Source organism: Sminthopsis crassicaudata, chromosome 1 (genome assembly GCF_048593235.1).
Source record: "Sminthopsis crassicaudata isolate SCR6 chromosome 1, ASM4859323v1, whole genome shotgun sequence".
Taxonomy (NCBI): domain Eukaryota; kingdom Metazoa; phylum Chordata; class Mammalia; order Dasyuromorphia; family Dasyuridae; genus Sminthopsis; species Sminthopsis crassicaudata.
The window spans coordinates 370,144,144-370,166,828 of record NC_133617.1 but is presented as its reverse complement, the minus strand read 5'-3'; the positions used below and the strand labels follow the sequence as shown (position 1 = coordinate 370,166,828).

The 22,685-nt window shown below is 34.6% G+C and overlaps 1 protein-coding gene across 6 annotated transcripts in view; it reads left to right on the top strand.

Annotated features, from left to right (window-relative positions):
- Positions 1–22,685, top strand: part of ZBTB7C (zinc finger and BTB domain containing 7C) — a 553,406-nt gene that overhangs the window by 6,923 nt on the left and 523,798 nt on the right. For 2 of the 6 annotated variants that reach the window (XM_074279333.1, XM_074279332.1), the window contains exon 2: positions 13,839–13,889. The exons of the other annotated variants lie outside the window; for them this stretch is intronic. The gene's annotated coding sequence lies outside the window, so the exon portion shown is untranslated. The remainder of the gene's footprint in view (positions 1–13,838; positions 13,890–22,685) is intronic. 6 annotated transcript variants of the gene reach the window in all.

Genomic DNA, 22,685 nt, shown 5'->3' with positions numbered 1-22,685 from the left:
ACTACACACCTGTCAGATTGGCTAAGATGACAGGAACAAATAATGATGAATGTTGGAGGGGATGTGGGTAAACTGGAACACTAATACATTATTGGTGGAATTGTGAAAGAATCCAGCCATTCTGGAGAGCAATTTGGAACTATGCCCAAAAAGTTATCAAACACTGCATATCCTTTGATCCAGCATTGCTGCTATTGGGCCTATATCCCAAAGAAATACTGAGGAGGGGAAAGGGACCTGTATGTGCCAAAATGTTTGTGGCAGCTCTTTTCGTAGTGGCCAGAAAATGGAAGATGAATGGATGTCCATCATTGGAGAATGGTTGGGTAAATTATGGTATATGAAGGTTATGGAATATTATTGCTCTGTAAGAAATGACCAGCAGGAGAAATACAGAGAGGCTTGGAGAGACTTACATCAACTGATGCTGAGTGAAATGAATAAAACCAGAAGATCGCTGTATACTTCAATGTTGTATGAAGATGTATTCTGATGGAAGTGGATATCTTCAACATAAAGAAGATCCATTTCAATTCCAGTTGATCAATGATGGACAGAAACAACTACACCCAGCGAAGGAACACTGGGAAGTGAATGTAAATTGTTCGAACTACTGTCTATCTACCCAGGTTACTTATACCTTCGGAATCTAATAGTTAATTTGCAACAAAAAATGGTATCTACACACATATATTGTATCTAGGTTATATTGTAACACATGTAAAATATATGGGATTGCCTATCATCAAGGGGAGGGAGTAGAGGGAGGGAGGGGGTAATTTGGAAAAATGAATACAAGAGATAATGTTTAAAAAAATTTACTCATGCATATATACTGTCAAAAATTTATAAAAAAATAATAAAAAAAAGAAAAAAGAAAAAAAAAAAGAAATAATCCTGTTCAGTCATCCTTTGATCATAAAAATCAAGTGAGGCATAAAATGGGAAGATGGATGTATTGCAAAAGTGATGTGATAGAGATCAAATGTAGAGTCCAATGCAGAGGCTTTTCCTGTGAATAGTGAAATCTTCCAAATATTTTCATTTGTGGATGGCATTTGACTAACTGTACCAAACCCTGGAACACCACAAAGTCTTCTGGAAGAGGTGCATACTACTCAAAAGAATTTATCCTAACTTGATATGGGAACCAATTGGAGGAAAAAATATCTGTTGCTAAGATTATTATATGCGTTTGTATAGAAGTCATATAGAATTTGTCCATCAGCATGAATTTCTGGGACAGAGAGTTCAGATGGACAAGTTTGTTCCAGAACCAAATAGGAGCTGATGATTTGGTTAGATAGTAAAGAACTTAATAAGTGCTTGTTGATCAATTGTATTGCCTTTGGAAAATTACAAAGTTTCTTTAAATGATTCCAAGCTTCCCATGGAAAAGCTCTCCTACTGGTATTGTTATAGATGGTATGGTATGGTATAGAATACAACAGTCTCCGAAAAACTTTAAATAAATATCACATAGAAGACAATGGAGATACTCAATAGGTGTGAATGGACTGCAACATATAATCAATGAGGATATCTGAAGAAGAATAGGGGTATCAGTGAGATACCATATTTTCAGTAGGGTCAAAAATGAATGTTAGGAAGAAAAGATGAGTTCTTTACCTGTCAAGGGTGAGAGATGACAGTTGGGCAGTCAGAGAAGGACTCCACTGATATCCTTTCAGTGTCAGGAATAAGGACCACAGTATGTTGGATGGATCAACCTGTAGCAAAGTTATGGAAAGATTTGAACAAGAGTTCCACTGGAAAACCTGGCATGGATAGGTTACTACTTATTTATTGGAGGAAATTCCCACATCAATGACATCCCAGATCTGTTTTAGAATTTGGTTGCTGATTTTTACCATCCTTCCTCTTGTAAATCAATACTTTGCTTCTGATTATTTGGAAAGAATCATACAATGATGATTACAAGATCCACTACAAAACAATCTTAACAATTTTTTCCTAATTGATATTCTATCACATCTCCCAGAGTTGATGCTCCAAACTTTCCCTCTTCTTAGGTACCCTGTACTTAGGTCCTCTGTACTATACCTCCCCCGCTTCCAGGGCCCAGCCAAATCTACTTCCAAAGCAGAAGACAGGATATAGAGATGACACATCATACCTTCCTCTAATCCATTTGACCACCGATTCTCATATGTTCACTTCTCTTTTGTTTCCCTGCCCTATCCCAAGTTCCTGGAATTTACCTAAATGTTAGTTTCTATTTATTTTAGTTTGAAGCATTTCTACTTTAAAATATTTTAAAATTCTATTCTTAATTTATAAAACAAGCATTTAAATAATATAGGAGAACATAAAAAGATGAGTGCACATACATGTGCAAATCTCTTATGTACAACTTGCTATTCCTTTTATTTTTGTCTTTTTAATTTTTAAAACTTTTTAAAATTATTTTATTTTTAATTTATGGAATAAAACAAGCATTTCTATAACATAGTATAATAAAAAGTTGTACATGAAACTGCTTGCTATTCCTTTTACATATATATTAATGTTATCAGAATTTTTTTCCTACATTTCCTTCCTGGTCTATAGATAGCTACCCATCTAACCCAACACATTCATGCACACATATATATACACACACACATTATTTTATACATTCAATTGCCAACAAAATATTGTATACAGTAACAGCTATATTGTTTTAGAAATGAGTTTGAGTGAATAAGTCATTTTTAAAAATTTTTTTAAATTTCATAATTATAACATTTTTTGACAGTACATATGCAAAGGTAATTTTTTACAGCATTATCCCTTGTACTCCCTTCTGTTCCGAATTTTTCCCCTCCTTCCCTCCACCCCCTCCCCTAGATGGCAGGCATTCCCATACATTGAATAAGTCATTTTGACAATTATAAATACCCAAATTAATTATAAAGTACATATGAAGACACTGCATTTAGAGAAAAAACTGACATATTTGTATAGAATAATTTTACATATATTTCTTTTAAATATATAATATAATAAAGTTATTGTGAATTTTTCCCCTTTCTTCCCTCTTTGTCCGACCCACTCATTTTAGAGATGGTCACACAATTTTATCTAAACTAATTAATATATTCAATGTCAACCCAAATTAAATAACATTTCTAATTTTTAAAATTTCCCCCCTCTTTTGATCCTGTCTCAAATCCTTGTTCTTACTTAAATAAATGTGGTTAAATTTCTGTTTAAAATTCCTCCTGCTTTTTCTTTCTTTCTTTCTTTCACTCTTTCTTTCTTTCTTTCTTTCTTTCTTTCTTTCTTTCTTTCTTTCTTTCTTTCTTTCTTTCTTTCTTTCTTTCTTTCTTTTTTTTCTTTCTTTCTCTTAATAGTGAATCTTATGCTATTCCTTCCTTTTACAGATATCAGTGAGTAAGGTGTAATAAGAGTCACTTTGCATTTTGCAGAAGTGGAGAAGTTGAGTCATTCCTTACCCATGCCATAATTATTCCTCTCTTCTAAAGCCAGCCTATCTCGTATTCAATTGTTTCCAATCCTTCATGGTCCCATTTGGGGTTTTCTTGGCAAAGATACTGGAATGGTTTGCTATTTCCTTTTCTGATGAGGGTTAATTGCCTTGCCCAGGGTCACACAGATAGTAGGTGTCTGAGGCAATTTTTGAACTCTGGAAGATGAGTTTTTCTGACTTCAGGCCCTGTACTCTATACACTGATACAGTGATACAGATAAATGTTATGTGTATTTTACTGCTCTACCAACTGGTCATTTCCCTGTCTTTCTCCATTTCTGTGGGTTCCCTATTTCCTGAGACACAACAATATTGCACATTATTCATTTGATAAAGCAGCAATGGGGTTTGTGAAGATTGACTACAACTTTGAAAGAAGTTCTACATGTGGATAAAATGCTATTAAACAGAAATGCATGCTACAGAGAAAGAAATCTTCCATGAAGGGAAGGGTCAATCAATGAGGCAAAATTCACTGTTGTCTTATTTTAAGAAATTGCCAGAGGTACCCAATCTTCAGCAAGCAACACCTTCATCAGTCAGCAGCTTTCAACATTAAAGCAAGATCCTCTACTACAAAAAGTTATTATTCACTGAATACTTATGACTGTTAGAAATTTTTTAGCAATAAAATATTTTAAAATTAAGATATTTACATTTTAAAGATATTGTACTATTGTTAGTGTAATAGATGATCACATAGTGTAAATATAATTTTTATGTACACTGGGAAACAAAAAAAATCTTTTGCAATTTGCTTTAATGTGATATTTGCTTTATTGTGATAGTCTGGAACAGAACCTGCAGTATTTTTAAGCTGTGTATGTATCCTTCCTATCACACTGGTTGATGGCCCTATCTAGGGGCTTCACACAGCCTTTCTCCTGGACTAGAGCATAAGAAGAGCATATGAAAACATAATTCTTTTTTGTAGGTAGTGTCTCTTCTTTTCTTTTTTTTATATTACACCTATACTTTATTTTTTTAATTAAAGCTTTTTATTTACAAAACATATGCATGGGTTATTTTTCAACATTGATCCTTGCAAAATTTTCTGTTCCAAATTTTTCCCTCCTTCCCTCCACCCTCTCCCCTAGATAGCAGGTAATCCAATACATGTTAAATATGTTAAAATATATGTTAAATCTAATATATATATATATATATTTATACAGTTATCTTGCTGCACAAGAAAAATCTGATCTAGAAAGAAAAAAAACTAAGAAAACAAAATGCAAGCAAATATCAACAGAAAGCTTTCTTCAACACTGAACAATTGGAACTGGTTTGAATTATCTCATTGTTGAAGAGAGCTATGTCCATCAGAATTGATCACTGTATAGACTTGTTATTGCTGTGTATAATGATCTCCTGTTTCTGCTAATTTCACTTAGCATCAGTTCATGTAAATCTCTCCAAGCCTCTCTGTATGCATCCTTCTAGTTGTTTCTTACAGAACAATAATATTCCATAGCATTCATGTACCATAGTATATTCAGCCATTCTCCAACTGATGGGCATCCACTCAGTTTCCAGCTTCTTGCCGTTACAAAGAGAGCTGCCACAAACATTTTTGCATATGTGGGTCCCTTTCCTTCCTTTAAGATCTCTTTGGGATATAAGCCCAGTAGAAACACTGCTGGATCAAAGGATATGCACAATTTGATAACTTTTTGAGCATAGTTCCAAATTGTTCTAGAGAATGGTTGGATTCATTCACAACTCCACCAACAATGCATCAGTGTCCCAGTTTTCCCATATCCCCTCCAACATTCTGCATTATCTTTCTCTGATATTCTAGCCAATCTCAGAGATGTGTAGTGGTATCTCAGAATTATCTTAATTTGCATTTTTCTGATCAATACTGATTTGGAGCACTTTTTCACACAATTACAAATAGTTTCAATTTCTTCATCTGAAAATTGTTTTTTCATATCTTTTGTCCATTTATCAATTGGAGAATGGCTTAAATTCTTATAAATTTGCGTTAATTCTCTATATATTTTAGAAATGAGGCCTTTATCAGAACCTTTGAATGTAAAAAAATGCTTTCCCAGTTTATTGCTTCCTTTCTTATCTGCATTAGTTTTGTTTGTACAAAAACTTTTAAACTTAATGTAATAAAAATTATCTATTTTATGATTAATAATGATCTCTAGTTGTTCTTTGGTCACAAATTCCTTCCTCCTCCACAGATCTAAGAGGTAAACTATCCCATGTTCTTCTAATTTTTTGTAATATCATTCTTTATGTTTAGATCATGAACCCATTTTGACCTTATCTTGGTATACAATGTTAGATGTGGATCAATGCCCAGTTTCTGTCATATTGGTTTCCAATTGTCCCAGCAGTTTTTATCAAATAGTGAGTTCTTATCCCAAAAGCTGGGGGTCTTTGAATTTGTCAAAAACTAGGTTACTATGGTCATTGACTATTTTGTCCTGTGAACTTAACCTATTCCACTGATCAACTACTTTGTTTCTTAGCCAATATCAAATGGTTTTGGTGACCACTGCTTTATAATATAGTTTTCAATCTGATACATCTAGGCCACCTTCATTTGATTTTTTTTCATTAATTCCCTTGAAATTCTTGATCTTCTGTCCTTGCAGATGAATTTGGTTATTTTTTCTAGGTGAGTAAAATAGTTTCTTGGGAGTTTGATTGGTATAGCACTAAATAAATAGATTAGTTTAGGTAGTATTGTCATCTTTATTATATTCGCTCGACCTGTTCAAAAGCACTTGATAATTTTCCAATTGTTTAGATCTGACTTCATTTGTGTGGAAGGTGTTTTGTAGCTTTGCTTATATAGTTCCTAACTTTCCTTTAGCAAATAGATTCCCCAAATTTTTTATGCTATTCACAGTTACTTAAATGGAATTTCTCTTTGTATCTCTTGCTGTTAGATTTTATTAGTGAGGTATACAAATGCTGGTAATTTATGTGTATTTATTTTGCATCCTGCAACTTTGCTAAAGTTGTGGATTATTTCTAATAGGTTTTTAGTTTATTCTCTAGGGTTCTCTAAGTATACTATCATATCATCTTCAAAGAGTGATAATTTGGTTTCCTTATTATCTACTCTAATTCCTTTAATCCCTTTTCCTTCTCTTATTGCCAAAGCTAGCATTTCTAATACAATATTGAATCATAATGGTGATAGTGGGCAATTTTGTTTCATCTCTGATCTTATTTGGAATGGTTCCAGTTTATCACCATTGTAAATGATGCTTGCTGATGGTTTTAAATAGATGTGACTGACTATTTAAAGGAAAACTCCATTTACTCCTATACTGTCTAGTGTTTTTAATAGGAATGAATGTTGGATTTTATCAAATGTTTTTTCTGCATCTATTTGATAATCATGTGTTTTTTGTTAATTTGGTTACTGATATAGTCAATTATGCTAATAGTTTTCCTACTATTGAACCACCCCTGCATTTCTGGTATAAATCCTACTTAGTCATGTTTTATTATCCTGGGGATGATTTTCTGTGATCTCTTTGCTAATATTTTATTTAAGATTTTTGCATCTATATTCATTAGGGAGATTGGTCTATAATTTTCTTTCTCTGTTTTCTTCCTACCTGGTTTAGATATCAGTGGCATGTCTGTGTCATAAAAGGAATTTGGTAGAAATCCTTTATTTTTAAGTATTGGAGTTAATTTTTCTTTAAATGTTTTAGGGAATTGATTAATAGCTTGTTCTATTTCTTTTTCTAAAATTGAACTATTTAAGTAATTTATTTCCTCTTCTATTAATCTGGGCAATCTATATTTTTGTAGGTATTCCTCCATTTCATTTAGGTTGTCAAATTTATTGGCATAAAGTTGGGCAAAGTAACTCCTAATTATTACCCTCATTTCCTCTTCATTGGTGAAAAATTCTCCTTTTCATTTTTGAGACTAACAATTTGATTTTCCTCTTTTCTTTTTCTAATCAAATTTACTAAAGGTTTCATAAAGCCAACTTTTAGTTTTATTTATTAATTCAATAGTTTTTTTTTTTACTTTCAATTTTATTAACCTCTCCTTTTATTTTTAAAATTTCAAGTTTGATATTTGACTGGGGAGTTTTAATTTGTTCTTTTCCTAGTTTTTTTAGTTGCAAGCCCAATTCATAGATTTTCTCTTTCTCTATTTTATGCAAGCAATCATCTAGAGATATAAAATTTCCACTGTGGCTGCATCCCACAAATTTTGGTATGCTGTCTCATTATTGTCATTATCTTGAATGAAATTATAAATTGTGTCTATGACTTGCTGTTTTACCCATTCATTATTTAGAATGAGATTATTTAGTTTCCAATTACTTTTTGGTCTATTTTTTCTTGGCTTTATATTGCATGTGATTTTTATTGCATCATGATCTGAAAAAAATGCATTTACTATTTCTGCCTTTCTGCATTTGATTTTGAGGTTTTTATGCCGTAACATATGGTCAATTTTTGTTTCAGTTCCATGAACTGCTGAGAAAAAAAGTAAACTCTTTTTTTCTCTCCATTTAATTTTCTCTAACATACCTAATTTTTGTGACATTATGTTTACCTCCTTAACTTCTTTCTTATTTATTTTGTGATTCAATTTATCTAGTTATGTGAAAGCAAGTTTGAGATCCCTCACTAGAATAGTTTTGCTGTCTATTTCCTCTTGTATCTCTCAACTTCTTCTTTAGGAATTTTCATACTATTCCATTTAGTGCATATATGTTAAATATTGATATTGCTTCTTTATCTATGGTACCTTTCAGTAAGATAGATTTTCCTTCCTTAACTCTTTTAATTAATCTTTGCTTTTACTTGATCTTAGATCAGGTTTACTAATCTTGCTTTTTTTCCTTCACCTGAAGCATAATATATTCTGCTCCAGTCTTTTACCTTCACTCTCTATGTATTGCTATGCTTTAAATGTGTTTCTTGGAAACAACATATTGTAGGATTTTGACTTTAATCCAGTCTGCTATCTGCTTCTGTTTTATGAGGAAGTTCATCCCATTGGCATTCACAATTACTAATTGTGTATTTCCTGCTATCTTATTTATGATTTTCTCTTTCCTATCCCCCTTCCCTCCTCCTCAGTATTTTGCTTTTGATGACCACTTCCATCAAACAGTCTTCCCCCTTTAAAGCCCATTTTTTAAAACACCTTTCCTCTAATTCTTGTTTTCCCCTTCTATTAGTCTTTCCCTTTCTTTTCCCCCTTTCTCTCCTACTTCCCTATAAGATGAAACAAGTTTCTTTATGATACCAAATTCACAGAATGCTCATCCCCCCTTCTTTCCCTTAATTATAATAGGTTTTGTTTGCTTCTTTGTGAGATGTAATTTCCCTTATTTTACTTCCTTTTTTCTCTTCTTCCAGTATGATCCTCTTTCCATCTCCAGTTTCTTTTTCATATTATCCTACTATAATCTAATTATATCTGCATTCTCCAAGTATACCTATAATACAACTATAATTCTCGAGAGTTTTTTTTTCTTTTTTACCTTTTTATGTTTCTTTTGAGTTCTGTGTTTGGAGATCAAAGTTTTTATTTAGTTCTGATCTTTTCATTAGAAATAGGTAAAATTCATTTATATCATTGAATGTCCATCTTCTTCCCTGAAAGACAATGCTCATTTTATTTGGATAGTTTATTCTTGGCAGTGATCCCAATTCCTTTGCTTTTCAGAATATCAGATTCCAGGCTCTTCAGTCCTTTAAGGTGGAAGCTGCTAAGTCCTGGGTAATCCTAATTGTGGCACCTCAGTATTTAGTTTCTTTCTGGCTACTTGTAATATCTTTTCCTTGGTATGGTAGTTCTGATATTTAGTCATGATATTGTTTAGGAATTTAATTTTCGGATCTCTTTCAAGAAGTGATCAGTGGACTCTTTTGAAGGCTATTTTACTTTCTAATTCTAAAATATCAGGGCAGTTTTCCTGTGAGATAATGTCTAGGTTAATTTTTTCATCATGGCTTTTAGGAAGCCCAATACTCCTTAAATTGTCTCTCCTAGATCTCTTTTCCAGGTCAGTTGTTTTTCCTATGAGACATTTCATATTTTCTTCTAGTTTTTTTTTGTTTTTGTTTGATTATTGAAGTCTTATTGAGTCATTCATTTCTGTTTGTTCAATTCTAACTTTTAGTGTATTTTTTTAGCTCTTTTTGCAATTGACCAATTAATTTTTTTTTGTTTGTTGCATTCTTTTTCTATTTTTTCCATTCCTTCTTGCAATGATCTCATTTCATTTCCCCATTTTTCTTCTAACTCTCTTTTATGATCCTTTATGCAATCTTTGAAGAAAGTCTTGTGAAATAAGGACCAGCTCATGTCTCTTATTGGGACTTCTTCTGGACTTGTTTTGCCTTTAGGAACCTCAGGATTTGAGGTCTGTTCTTCTCTCTCTATGGTGAGAGTTCTTTTTTGTTTTTTATTCATTTTTTTAAGGCTCTGTTCAATACAAAGAAGGATATTTGCCCTGGGGAAGTTCTGCTGATTAATTTCCAGTGCTGGGTAATGGTGGCTAGGTCCGGTGTTCTTCCAAGACTCAGTGGTTTATAATTTGTCTTTTACATGAGGCATATCTGCCAAACCACCTGCTTGCAACCAGGACAGAGTGGCCTAAAAGGTTCATAGAAGATTCCCAGTGCGTGGAAGCTACAGTGCTCTGACTCTTCACTCTAGCTTCTTGCCCTGGTCTCCCTATGCTGTGGTCTGGGTTTGACGGACTGTCCCCCTGCCAGACTGAAACAGACCTGTTCTGAAGTTCTTCCAAAGTATCTTCTTCTAGAAATGTGTTGGACTCCAAATATTTGTGGATTCTTTTGTAATATTCTTGTCTAAAATGTAATCTTCTCTGGAGCAGTTTTCTTGGGAGGTTTCTGGGGGCAGCCTTAGGTTTCAGTTCAGTAATCCCAAGTGCAGCCAGGAGTTAAAGTCCAAATCCTTTATCGTCTCCTTCAAAGTCTTGTCTCCTTCACTTGGGGCTTGGCTAGTTTTTCTGGAGTCCTTCCTGATCTTGGTTTCAGTGGAGAAGTGAAGGAGGACAGTCTGCCACCACTTCTCTGGTCTTCCCTTGTTCTCCCTGAATCCAAAGTTTTGTACTTCAGCCTCCAGCTACAACAAAGGTGGAAAATGGAATGAATCTGTCTCAGCCTCCAAGAGCTTCTAGTGGGCTTCTCCTTTCTGGCCCTGACAGCTCTTCCTTGCATGTTCTACACTGAGTATACACCAATCATTATATCACTAGGAAACAATCATTTGTTGTAGGATTAAATCAATGCTAAACTAGATTTAACCACTGTCTCCTCAATACCACTTACTTAGCACCTTGTTTCAAGTTCTGGCCCATAACATTCTTTGACTTCAAAACCAATTTAGAGGCTTAGTCTGCTGTTGGTTTGAGAGAAGGTCAGAAAAGGTTACAGAGAGTAGTGTCTGCTCTCTGCCATCTTGGCTCTGCCCCCGGAAGTCTCCTCAGTGTCCCTTATTTTCAAACAAAAATAACTATTTGAGATCTTTATTTTTTCCTATTGCCTTTACTATGGGAATATACTTCAGTGGAACCACATTTTCCCTCATTCATTCCAAGGTGAAACCAAGCCTCTGCCCTTTGCTCAATGATCTTTCCAATGCTCCTAACTTATTTTCCCACAGTTGTCCTTCTCCCCACCGTAATTGCCAAAAGACTGAGAAAATTATTATTCTTTTCTGCTCCCAACTAGGCTAGATGAGACCATGCATCTCCAACTCCCTCATGTCTTGCTTCTCTACTTGATCAATAAAAAGTATCAATTTGCTTATAGAGAAGTACAGGCTTTAGTCTACAGAATAGTAATTCAACTCTTTCCTTTCTTTTTCCTGAGTCTTTACATTTTCTTTATTCTTTTTATCCTGTGACAATTCTTTTTTTGGTTTTCATTTTAGTTATTGATCAGACTTTTTTTTTTTCATCTTAATTGTTGATCGGATTTTTATAATAGCTTGCATTTATACAGAGCTTTAAGGTTTACAAAGCACTTCATGTATCTTTGCCCTGTGTAAATTTCAACAGGAGAGGTCAGACCAATTTTTTTTTAAATAAGTAGATTTCTAGATTTCTTTCTCTGAGACAGCAAAGCCCCTTCTTCTTTGAATGGTTTTGTATTGCTTTGACTTCCTTCCACAACTCATTTGATCCTCATTACAGTCCTGAGCAGTCAGTGTTATTATCCTTGTCTTACAGTTTAGGAAACTGGGGTAGACAAAGGTTAAGTAATTAAAACTGAATTTGAACTTAGATCTTCCTTGGTCCAGGTCTAACTGTCCATCCCCTCTACCTCCTAGCTGACTCTTTAACAAAAGCCTTGTCTTGCCCTATAAACAAGAGAGAATTAATTTTGTAGCTTAGATTTTTCTTGATAATTGCTCTGATTTAGCTTTGTGGTAAATGTGTGATCATTTCTTAGACATATTTATTTTTGGAAGTTTGCAAGTCAAAGTTCTGTTTGTTCTGATTTCTTTTTCAGGAATGACTCGAATGCCCTTTTTTGAAAATCCATATGTCTTTATTGATGATTAAGCTAGTTTTTTAGAATATGCTTTTTAAAGGTGTATCTTATTCTTATTTGTTTAAAAATATAATTCATTCCAATTTTTTTCTGTGATTTCTCTTGGACATTATAATCCTTAGCTGCACATACGAAACCCAACTTCCATCTGGCTATATATATATTTTTTTTAAATATGGAAATTCAGGAACTTAACCACTACAGATCTTGGATTTCCATCCTGGACATTTTTTTTTTTGTTTCTCAGTTTGTAATATATGTTTTCCAACATTAGTACTTAGTTAATTGTTTTCAAAACTTATGGCTAGTTTTTTTTGTTTTTGTTTTTTTTTGGGGGACATTATTTCCTATAGTATGATAGTAATGCTTTTAAATTTATCATGTTTTTCTGAGTAATCTATGATTCTTAAATTAGCACCTATGTATCATATTTTCCAGATTGTTTTTGGTTTATATGGAATTCATGCATGATTTAAAAGTTATTTTTGTTTATCTTCTAACAGTTTTTCTTCCACTTCTGTATTTTTGAGTGGCGAATCTCTTATTCTATTTTTCAAAGACTCTAATCCTTTGGAGAATTTTTTTAGGGGTGTTTTAAGTTGTTTTTTTGTATTGTCTTATTTATTAGTTCTTTTAAAGTTCTGATTTCTGATCCAATTGTCAACCTAATATCTTTTTTAAAAAGTCTCTTTTGAATTTCATGTTTTGCCCTTGTTCTCTTTTTTTATTGAGAGTTTTAGGTTCACTTTCCTTTAATGTATAATATTTATTCATTGTGTTATGACCTTTTAAAAAATTCTCATTTAACATTTTTCTATTGCTTTATCCACTTGAGAGGTAGGCTTATACATTATCTTTTATCTCTAGACCCTCTTATTTTTTATCTTCCTTCTTGGTTTTTTTTTTCTAGTAGTTTATCATTCACTGTTCCCATTTCCATTTCTATAACTTGCATATTTTCTCCTAAATACACGCTCAAGTCTGTGTAGCTTCATAAACCTTATGTTGGGGAATGAATTTTGTGGCCTAGCTGGACCTTTGCCCCTTGTAAATTTCAACAGGAGAGGTCAGACCATTTTTTTTAAATAAGTAGATTTCTAGATTTCTTTCTCTCAGACAGCAAAACCACTTCTTCTTTGAATGGCTTTGTATTGCTTTGACTTCCTTCCACAATAAAATCCACTTTTCATATGTTCCTAAATAAGATCAATGCTTTCCATTTCTTATTATGTGGTGAGAGGTTCAGACTGAATTATCACTCTAAGGAAACCAGGTTGGGTTTATTCTAAAACACAAGATTATCTAATAATCTAAAACATAAGATTATTCTATATTCTAAAACACAAGAGTTGTTATCAAGTTGTATTTGTTGGCTTAGCCTGGTTTGTGCGACAGCCTGGAGGTGATTGGGAGGAATGGCTGGTTTAGGCAGTTAATCTTCTGCTGCTATTTCAGAAGGATTTACTTTATGTGGGACATATTTCTATCTTCTCATCATAGTTTAAATTATAATAGATTTAACACATTTCTTTTTGTTTTCAGGTGTGGAGGAGTTAGGCTAAAAATAAGTACCAATCACATGACAATTTAAATCCTTTCTTAAGAGTGATTATGGGGTCTTCCCTAATGAGAAATAGAAGGATTCAGTGAAAAGAGTACTGGATTTGGAATCAGAGGACTTAATAAAAGCTAATATTTATGTAGCACCTACTATGAGCTAGCTATTATGTTAAATGCTTTACAATTATTAGCTTGTTTAATCCTTATAACAATCCTGGGAAGTAGATGCTAATATCATTTTCATTTTACAGATGAGAAAACTGAGGCAAGCAGAGGTTAAATGATTTATCAAGGATCACACAGTAAGTATCTAAGGTTGGATTTGAACTCAAATTCCCAGACCCTCCACTCTGTTCAATTAGTTGCCTTTGACTTGGATTCAAATCCTGTCTCTCTTTTTATTACCTCTGTGATCTGAGGTATGATAGACTTTTTGGACAGCAGTTTCTTCATATATGACATGAGATTGTTGGCTCCAGTTTTAGCTCTATGATCTTATGATGAGTTGATATAAAGTTCTGATAGGAAAGAGAGTGGAGTGGACAGTGCTCAAGACTTTGGCAATAAATGGAATAGCTTGGCTTGGGAATAAGGAATGAGTAGGTATGGTCCCGAAATGGCAGCCAGTTGGTTAAGGGGAAGGTACCAAATGCAATTTTCTCTTCTTGACAGTTTTAATTAAGATCATTCTCTTAATAGACCATCAAGATTAGTTATTCTCTTTTATCATTAACTTACTGATAGGTCTGTACTTTCTGAGAACTATGGAGATGGTCTTTGAGTGATCAAAAATCCAAAAGCAGAATGGAAGAGGTGAGGAATAGATCTAGGTTCCACCCACCTGGATTTGAGTAAAGTTACAGATATTTCTCTTTTTCCTCCAAGCAGTGAAACTGCCCATTCTAGAATCTCCCCTTGTCTTCTTTCCCACCACCACTTCTTGTCTGAGTATAACTGAGGTCTTTTGTGAAAGACTATAACTTCTGTTTAGAAACATTACCTTCTTGGGTTTTTTGCGGGGAGGGCTAAAAGTTTTGGGGAGAAGGGGAAATATCATATAAGTGAAATTTATTAATAGATCTTTATTTTCTCCAGTTTATCATTGCCTATTATATAGTTCTGTGTATATTTCTTTGTTTTCCTGGTAGATAAGCATTCTTTCTCAAAGGAGTTCCGTATCTGACTCATAGATTTCCTCTTCATCACACCTTATGCCCTTAAATTAGGAGATTTCAGTTTGCTTGTTGATGTTTCCTAAACATCCTGGATTCTCAGGTACTCAACTCCATCCATGCACATGGATGTCACATTGATCTCACTGGCCCCCACCTAGATTCTCTCCTCCCCAAATTCTGAAATTCATTGATCTAACTATAACCTCTTACCATTCCATCTCTCTCTATACCTTCATACTCCTAAACTTCATTCTTACTGTGATCCCCAGTTCCTCCTCACCCTTCGGTGTTCTTCTTGCTCTGCTTTGTTTTTCCTTCTTTCTTTGTTTTGACTTTATAGTTAACCAGTTAAATATTACACTGCATTATTCTCAAATCCCTTGTCTCCTTGTATATTTCACACCTTTCCAAACCCCAACTCTGCATTATTCACACCATCCACCTCTAGTACTCCTACTCACCTGCTGCTATTAGATGCTAGAGAAAGTCATGTAACTCTGCTGACTGTGTCTACTACAAATGTGTATTATCTATTTTTGATTGGGGCCTCATTACAGCAGTTCTTTTATTCCTTCCTGATTCCTTTTATTTTATTTTTTGGAAGGCAATTGGGGTTAAGTGACTTGCTTAGGATCACACAGCTAATAAGTTTTAAGTGTCTGAGGTCAAATTTGAACTCAGATCCTCTTGACTCCAGAGCCAGTGCTCTCTCTACTGCCCCATCCAGCTACCTCCTTCCTAATTCTTTTTTAAAAATTATATATTTTATTCAATCAACAAAAATTTGCATTTTGTCCCCTACCTCAAACTCTTCCCCTAGCAATTGAGAATGAAAGAAAAAAAAATCCTGTTAACAAACAAAAATAGTTAAGCAAACAAATTTCTGTATTATGTCTAAAATGCCTGTGTCTCCTTTTTATTATTCTGAGTCCTTCACCTGTCTCAAGAGGTAGGCAGCATGTTTCATTATTAGTCCTCTGGAATTATGGTTTATCTTGACACTGATCAGACTTTCTAAATCTTTCAGTATTGTCTTTATCCTATTGTTATCAGTATAAATTGTTCTCCTAGACTTGATTATTTCACTTTGTACCAGTTCATACAAGTTTTCTCAATTTTCTCTGCAATAATCCCTTTATTTGTTTTTAATTTTTTTAAATTTTAAAAGTTTTCCAATAGTATTTTATTTTTCCAAATATGCATAAAGATAATTTTCAAAATTGATTTTTATACCTTGTGTTTCAAATTTTTGTCCTTCCTTGCCTTACTTTCTCTCTTCCCACAACAGCAAGTAATCTGATATAGGTTATAATATGTGCAGTTCTTTTAAACATATTTCCATGTTTGTCATATTGTGCAAGAAAAATCAGACCAAAAGAGAAAAAACACGAGAAAGAAAACAAACAAAAATGTGAAAATACTATGCTTTGATCTATATTCAGTCTTCATAGTTCTTTCTCTGGATAGGGAAGGCATTTTCCATCCCAAATCTATTAGAATTGGCTTGAATCACCACATTATTGAGAAGAGCCAAATTCTTTACAGTTGATCAACACATAATCTTATTGTTACTGTGTACAATGTTTTCTTGGTTCTACTCACTTTACTCAGCATCAGTTCATAAAAGTCTTTCAAAGATTTTCTGATATCAGCCTGCTCATCATTTCTTTTTCTTTTTTATAAAGCTTTTTATTTTCAATACATATGCACAGATAGATTTTAACCTTCATCTTTGCAAAACCTTGTGTTCCAATTTTTTTCCTCCTTTCCATCCCCCCATACCCTCCCTTAGATGGCAAGCAATCCAATGTATGTTAAACATGTGAAGTTTTTCTATATATATTTCTATAATTATCATGCTGTCAATCATGACAGATCAAAAAGGAAAAAGGAAAACAAAACATAAGCAAACAACAACAAAAAAAGTGAAAATGCTATGTTGTGATCCACATTCAGCCCCCACAGTCCTCTTTCTGGGTACTGTTGAAACTGGCCTGAATCACCTCACTATTGAAAAGCTGCTCATCATTTCTTAAACAATAATAATATTCATCCACACAGTTTCCAGTTCCTTTCCACTACAAAAAGGCCTGCCAAAAACATTTTTGCACATATGGGTCCCTTTCTCTTCTCTTCTTTTGTGATCTCTATTTATCTTTTTATTTCTTACGGCATAATAGTATTCCACCATATTTATTCTCCATAATTTGTTCAGCCATCCCCAACTTATAGGTACTCCTTCAGATTCTATTTTTTGTCACTTCAAATTAATTTAGAACAAATTATTCTCTAAGCCGTTTATTTTCTTTTTTTTTTTCTTTTTATCCTTTTCCTTCTATTTCCCTGTTGAATGAAATATATTTCTGTACACAGTTCTGTGTGATATGTTTGTATATTCTTCCCTCCTTCAACCAATCCAGTGAAGAAAGGGGTCCAAATGTTAGCCATTTCTCCCAACCTTGTTTATATGAATGTCTACTGATGCATTCTGATTATGTGATATAATTTCCCTTACTTTTTTGGTATGAGATTCTGGCTTCATTAATTCCTCTATAAGCTTCAGGCTGGACTAGGAGCTAGAATTTAAATTCCGCTCTGTTTTTTGGGTCTGAGCCACAGTGTCGTTATTTCCTTCTGAACCTGCTCCTCTCTTGGTACACTTCTTAGTGTCTGGGATTGTTCCTTACTTAGGCATCCTAGGATCTGTAACCTAGAATGGGGTGGTGGACCACCATCAACCAGTGCACAGCCTTTCCTTGTTCTGAAGTATTATGTGAAACAGGCGTCTGCCCAGAAGAAGTTTCCAGCATCCACAGACTTCTTTGGTTTCCTCTACTAACCTTGTGGGAAAAATAACTCACTGTGACTTTTCTTGGATTTCCCCATCAGGATTCAGTCTAGTACATTTTTCTAGGTCTGTTTGGGGAAGTTTGGGTGAGAAGTTTACTATGCATTTTTCCTGCAACTCTGCTGCCTTGGCATTGCTTCTCCCTAATTGATTCTCTGCGGCAGTCAGGTGGTCCACTGGATAAAGTGTGGGTCTTAGAATCAGGAAGATCTGAATTTAAATCTGGCCTCAGACACTTACTAGATGTGTGATCCTGGGCAAGTTATTTAACCCATTTTACCTCAGTTTCCTCATCTTAAAATGAGGTGGAGTAAGGTGGCGGAGAAGATACATGCCACTGTGTAAGCTCCTTTCTTCCCTCACAACCAACTAGATTTAATCAGCCTCAGAAATAGCGCTGGACTGATAGAATCCACAAGGACTGGAAGCACAACTTACTAGCTGAAGAGAATCTGGAGTTTCAGCAGGAAAGGTCAGCTCCCAGGGGAGGAAGAAGAGAGGCCAGCACAGAAGGTGGGATAGTGGCACACTGCGCCGGTCGCGCTGGGGATGGCTCTGGGATCAGAGAATCTACTGAGATAAAAGAATCTGGCACAGGCTGTTAGCTCTTCTCTGCTTATAATACAGCAGTTCAGAAGAGAAATTTAAGCAACTTTAAAATTTAAAACCAGATTGGATCTTCCCGGATCCTGGGGGTGACTCAGCAGATCTCGGCACTGGGGATGTGGCCGACATAGGCAATCCAGGCTTTCACCTCGGGGTAGTTAAGAGATTGAAGAGTGGGCGGGGTGGTAACTCATAGTGCCTGGCTTGGCTGGAGGCTGTGGAACGGAAGTCCCAGAGAAGCAGAACCTTTGAACTAGGGACCAAGGTTTCTGGCAGACACTTCCAGTTTGAGCGCAGGGGCTTTTTACGTCACCTGCTGCAGATATCCACGCCCCACCGGGACGCATAGGCTAGGCTTTGAGTCGCCTTTACTATTCAGTCTCAGCCTCAGGGAAGCCGCTAAAACACAGCGCCCTCAGAGCACAGCAGTGCTAGTCACCTCTGAGGCACTTCCAGAGAGGGGGTGGGGAACTCTCTCCCAGAGCTCTCTCTTAGCTCAGGCACAGGGGCCGCTGCATCCATCCGGTCTGGGAGGAAGCTGGTAAAGAAATAAATAAATAATTTCCTACCCCAGGGACAGACCCCAAAAGATTTTTTAAGTATGAGCAAGAAGCCCAAAAAAACCATAGATTCCTTCTACACAGAGAAAGAGCGGGTATCCAACCCCAAGGAAGTTAACAGCAGAGAGGCAGCAGATAACAACCTAAAGGGGAACAATTCCTGCCCCCCATCACATAACTCTCTCCTTGAAGAGACTATTAAAAAGTTAAGAGAGTTTGAAGAAAAATGGGGAAAGGAAAGAGAAGCTATTAAATTGGAGTTGGAAAAAATAAAGAATTCACAGGAGATGCAGGGAAACAAAATTAGTGAATTAGAAAAGGTAAAAAAATCACAGGAAAGTAGGATTTCTGAACTGGAGAAGATAAAAAAGTCTCAAGAAAATAAGATTTCTGAATTGGAAAAAGAAAATAATTCTCAAAAAAAATTTAGGGAAATGGAAAAAAATTCAATAGAGCAAAATAACTCATTTAAAAATGAAATTGGGCATTTACAAAAAGAACTAAAAACTGTGAATGAAGAAAATAACTCCTTAAAAGTCAGGATGGAACAAATAGAAATGAATGATTCATTGAGAACCCAAGAATCAGTCAAACAAAACAAAAACAAAAAAAAAAAAAATGAAAAGCTGGAGAATAATGTCAAATACTTACTGGGAAAATCTATAGACCTGGAAAATAGATCTAGGAGAGATAATCTGACGATCATCGGAGTTCCCGAAAACTATGACCAAAAAAAGAGCCTAGATTCTATTTTACAGGAAATTATCAAAGAGAACTGTCCAGAGATAATAGAAACAGAGGGGAAAGTAGGTGTTGAAAGAATTCATCGAACTCCTTCTGAAATGGACCCTAAAAAAAGAACACCACGGAATATTGTGGCTAAGCTGCAGAATTACCACACAAAGGAGAAAATCCTGCAAGCAGCTAGAAAAAAACAATTTAAATACCAAGGTGCCACAATAAGGGTCACTCGAGATCTGGCTGCCTCCACATTAAAAGATAGAAGGGCCTGGAACCTGATATTCCAAAAGGCAAAAGATCAAGGACTGCAACCAAGAATAAACTACCCAGCTAAGTTTAGCATCTTTTTCCATGGAAAAAGATGGTCATTCAATGAAACAGAAGAATTCCATATGTTTCTAAGAAAAAAACCAGACTTAAACAAAAAATATGATCTACATCCACAAGACTGAAGAGAAACAGAAAAAGGTACACAGAACCCTTAAGAACTATATCTCTGTTGTAGGTATATAGAAAGTACGCATGGATAATTTGATTTTACTGATATAAAAGAAAAAAAAGGAGGGGGTGTAGTAAAGGGAAGGGGGTAGTATCAGAAAAAGGGGAGGGAGTGATAAAAAGAGGGAAACTACATCCCAGGAAGAGACATAGATAATACACCATATCTGAGGGATTTAGGGAGGGGGAGAATCATTGTGTAAATCTTACTCTCATCAGAAGAGGCTCAAAGAGTAAATAATTGTCATATTTGTTTTTCAGAGGATTCTCTCTCACCTCATTAAAAGGGGGGAGAGGAAAAGGGAAAAGGAAAAGGAGAAAAAGGGGAGGGACGTGGAGGGAGGGGGGAGGGATACTAAAAAAAGGGAGGGCTGAGCATCACAAGGGGGGTCTATAAATTAAATATTGGGGAAGGGGTTCAGGGGGGTCAAGGGAAAAAGCATAATCTGGGGATAATATGATGGCAGGAAATACAGAATTAGTAATTTTAACTGTAAATGTGAATGGGATGAATGATCCCATCAAATGGAGACGGATAGCAGACTGGATCAAAAATCAGAACCCTACAATATGTTGTTTACAGGAAACACAATTAAAGCAGGGAGATACATATAGAGTAAAGGTAAAAGGTTGGAGCAGAATCTATTATGCTTCAGGTAAAGCCAAAAAAGCAGGGGTAGCTATCCTTATCTCAGATCAAGCAAAAGCAGAAGTTGATCTAATTAAAAGAGATAAGGAAGGAAACTATATCCTGCTGAAAGGTAGCATAAATAATGAAGCCATATCGATACTAAACATATATGCACCAAGTGGTATAGCATCTAACTTTCTAAAGGAAAAGTTAAGAGAGTTGCAAGAAGAAATAGACAGTAAAACTATAATAGTTGGAGATCTCAACCTTGAACTCTCAGATTTAGACAAATCAAACCACAAAACAAACAAGAAAGAAATTAAAAAAGTAAATAGAACATTAGAAAACCTAGGTATGATAGACCTTTGGAGAAAACTGAATGGCAATAGAAAGGAATATACTTTCTTCTCAGCAGTTCATGGATCCTATACAAAAATTGACCATATATTAGGACATAAAGATCTCAAAATTAAATGTAGGAAGGCAGAAATAATAAATGCCTTCTTCTCAGACCACAATGCAATAAAAGCTACATTCAGTAAAAAGTTAGGGAGAAATAGACCAAAAAGTAATTGGAAACTGAATAATCTCATCTTAAAGAATGACTGGGTGAAAGAGCAAATTATAGAAACAATAATTTCACCCAAGATAATGACAATGATGAGACATCATACCAAAATCTTTGGGATGCAGCTAAAGCAGTAATAAGGGGAAATTTTATATCTGTAGAGGATTATTTGAAGAAAATAGAGAAAGAGAAGATTAACGAATTGGGCTTGCAACTTAAAAGGCTAGAAAAAGACCAAATTAAAAACCCCCAACCAAAAATTAAACTTGAAATACAAAAATTAAAAGGAGAAATCAATAATATTGAAAGTAAAAAATCTATTGAATTAATAAATAAAACCAAGAGTTGGTTTTATGAAAAATCCAATAAAATAGATAAACCTTTGGTAAATCTGATCAGAAAAAAGAAAGAGGAAAATCAAATTGTTAGTCTTACAAATGAAAAGGGGGATCTTTCCACCAATGAAGAGGAAATTAGAGAAATAATGAGTTACTTTGCCCAACTTTACGCCAATAAATTTGATAACTTAAGTGAAATGGATGACTTCCTCCAAAAGTATAGGCTTCCTAGATTAACAGAGCAGGAAATAAATTGCTTAAATAGTCCCATTTCAGAAAAAGAAATAGAACAAGCTATTAATCAACTCCTCAGGAAAAAATCCCCTGGACCAGATGGATTTACATGTGAATTCTACCAAACATTTAAAGAACAATTAGCCCCAATGCTATATAAACTATTTGAAAAAATAGGGAATGAAGGAGTCCTACCAAACTCCTTTTATGACACAGACATGGTACTGATACCTAAACCAGGTCGATCAAAAACTGAGAAAGAAAATTATAGACCAATTTCCTTAATGAATATTGATGCTAAAATCTTAAATAAGATATTAGCAAAAAGACTTCAGAAAATCATCCCCAGGATAATACACTATGTTCAAGTAGGATTCATACCAGGAATGCAGGGCTGGTTTAATATTAGGAAAACTGTTAGTATAATTGACCATATTAATAATCAAATTAATAAAAACCATATGATCATTTCAATAGATGCAGAAAAAGCATTTGACAAAATCCAACATCCATTCCTACTAAAAACTCTTGAGAGTATAGGAATAAATGGATTATTCCTTAGAATAATCAGGAGCATATTTTTAAGACCTTCAGTAAGCATAATATGCAATAGAAATGAACTGCAACCTTTCCCAGTAAGATCAGGAGTGAAACAAGGTTGCCCACTATCACCATTACTATTCAATATAGTACTAGAAACTCTAGCCTAGGCAATAAGAGCCGAGAAAGAGATTCAAGGAATTAGAGTAGGAAATGAGGAAATCAAATTATCACTCTTTGCAGATGACATGATGGTATACTTAGAGAACCCCAAAGACTCTGCTAAAAAGCTATTAGAAATAATTCAGAATTTTAGCAAAGTGGCAGGATACAAAATAAATCCACATAAATCCTCAGCA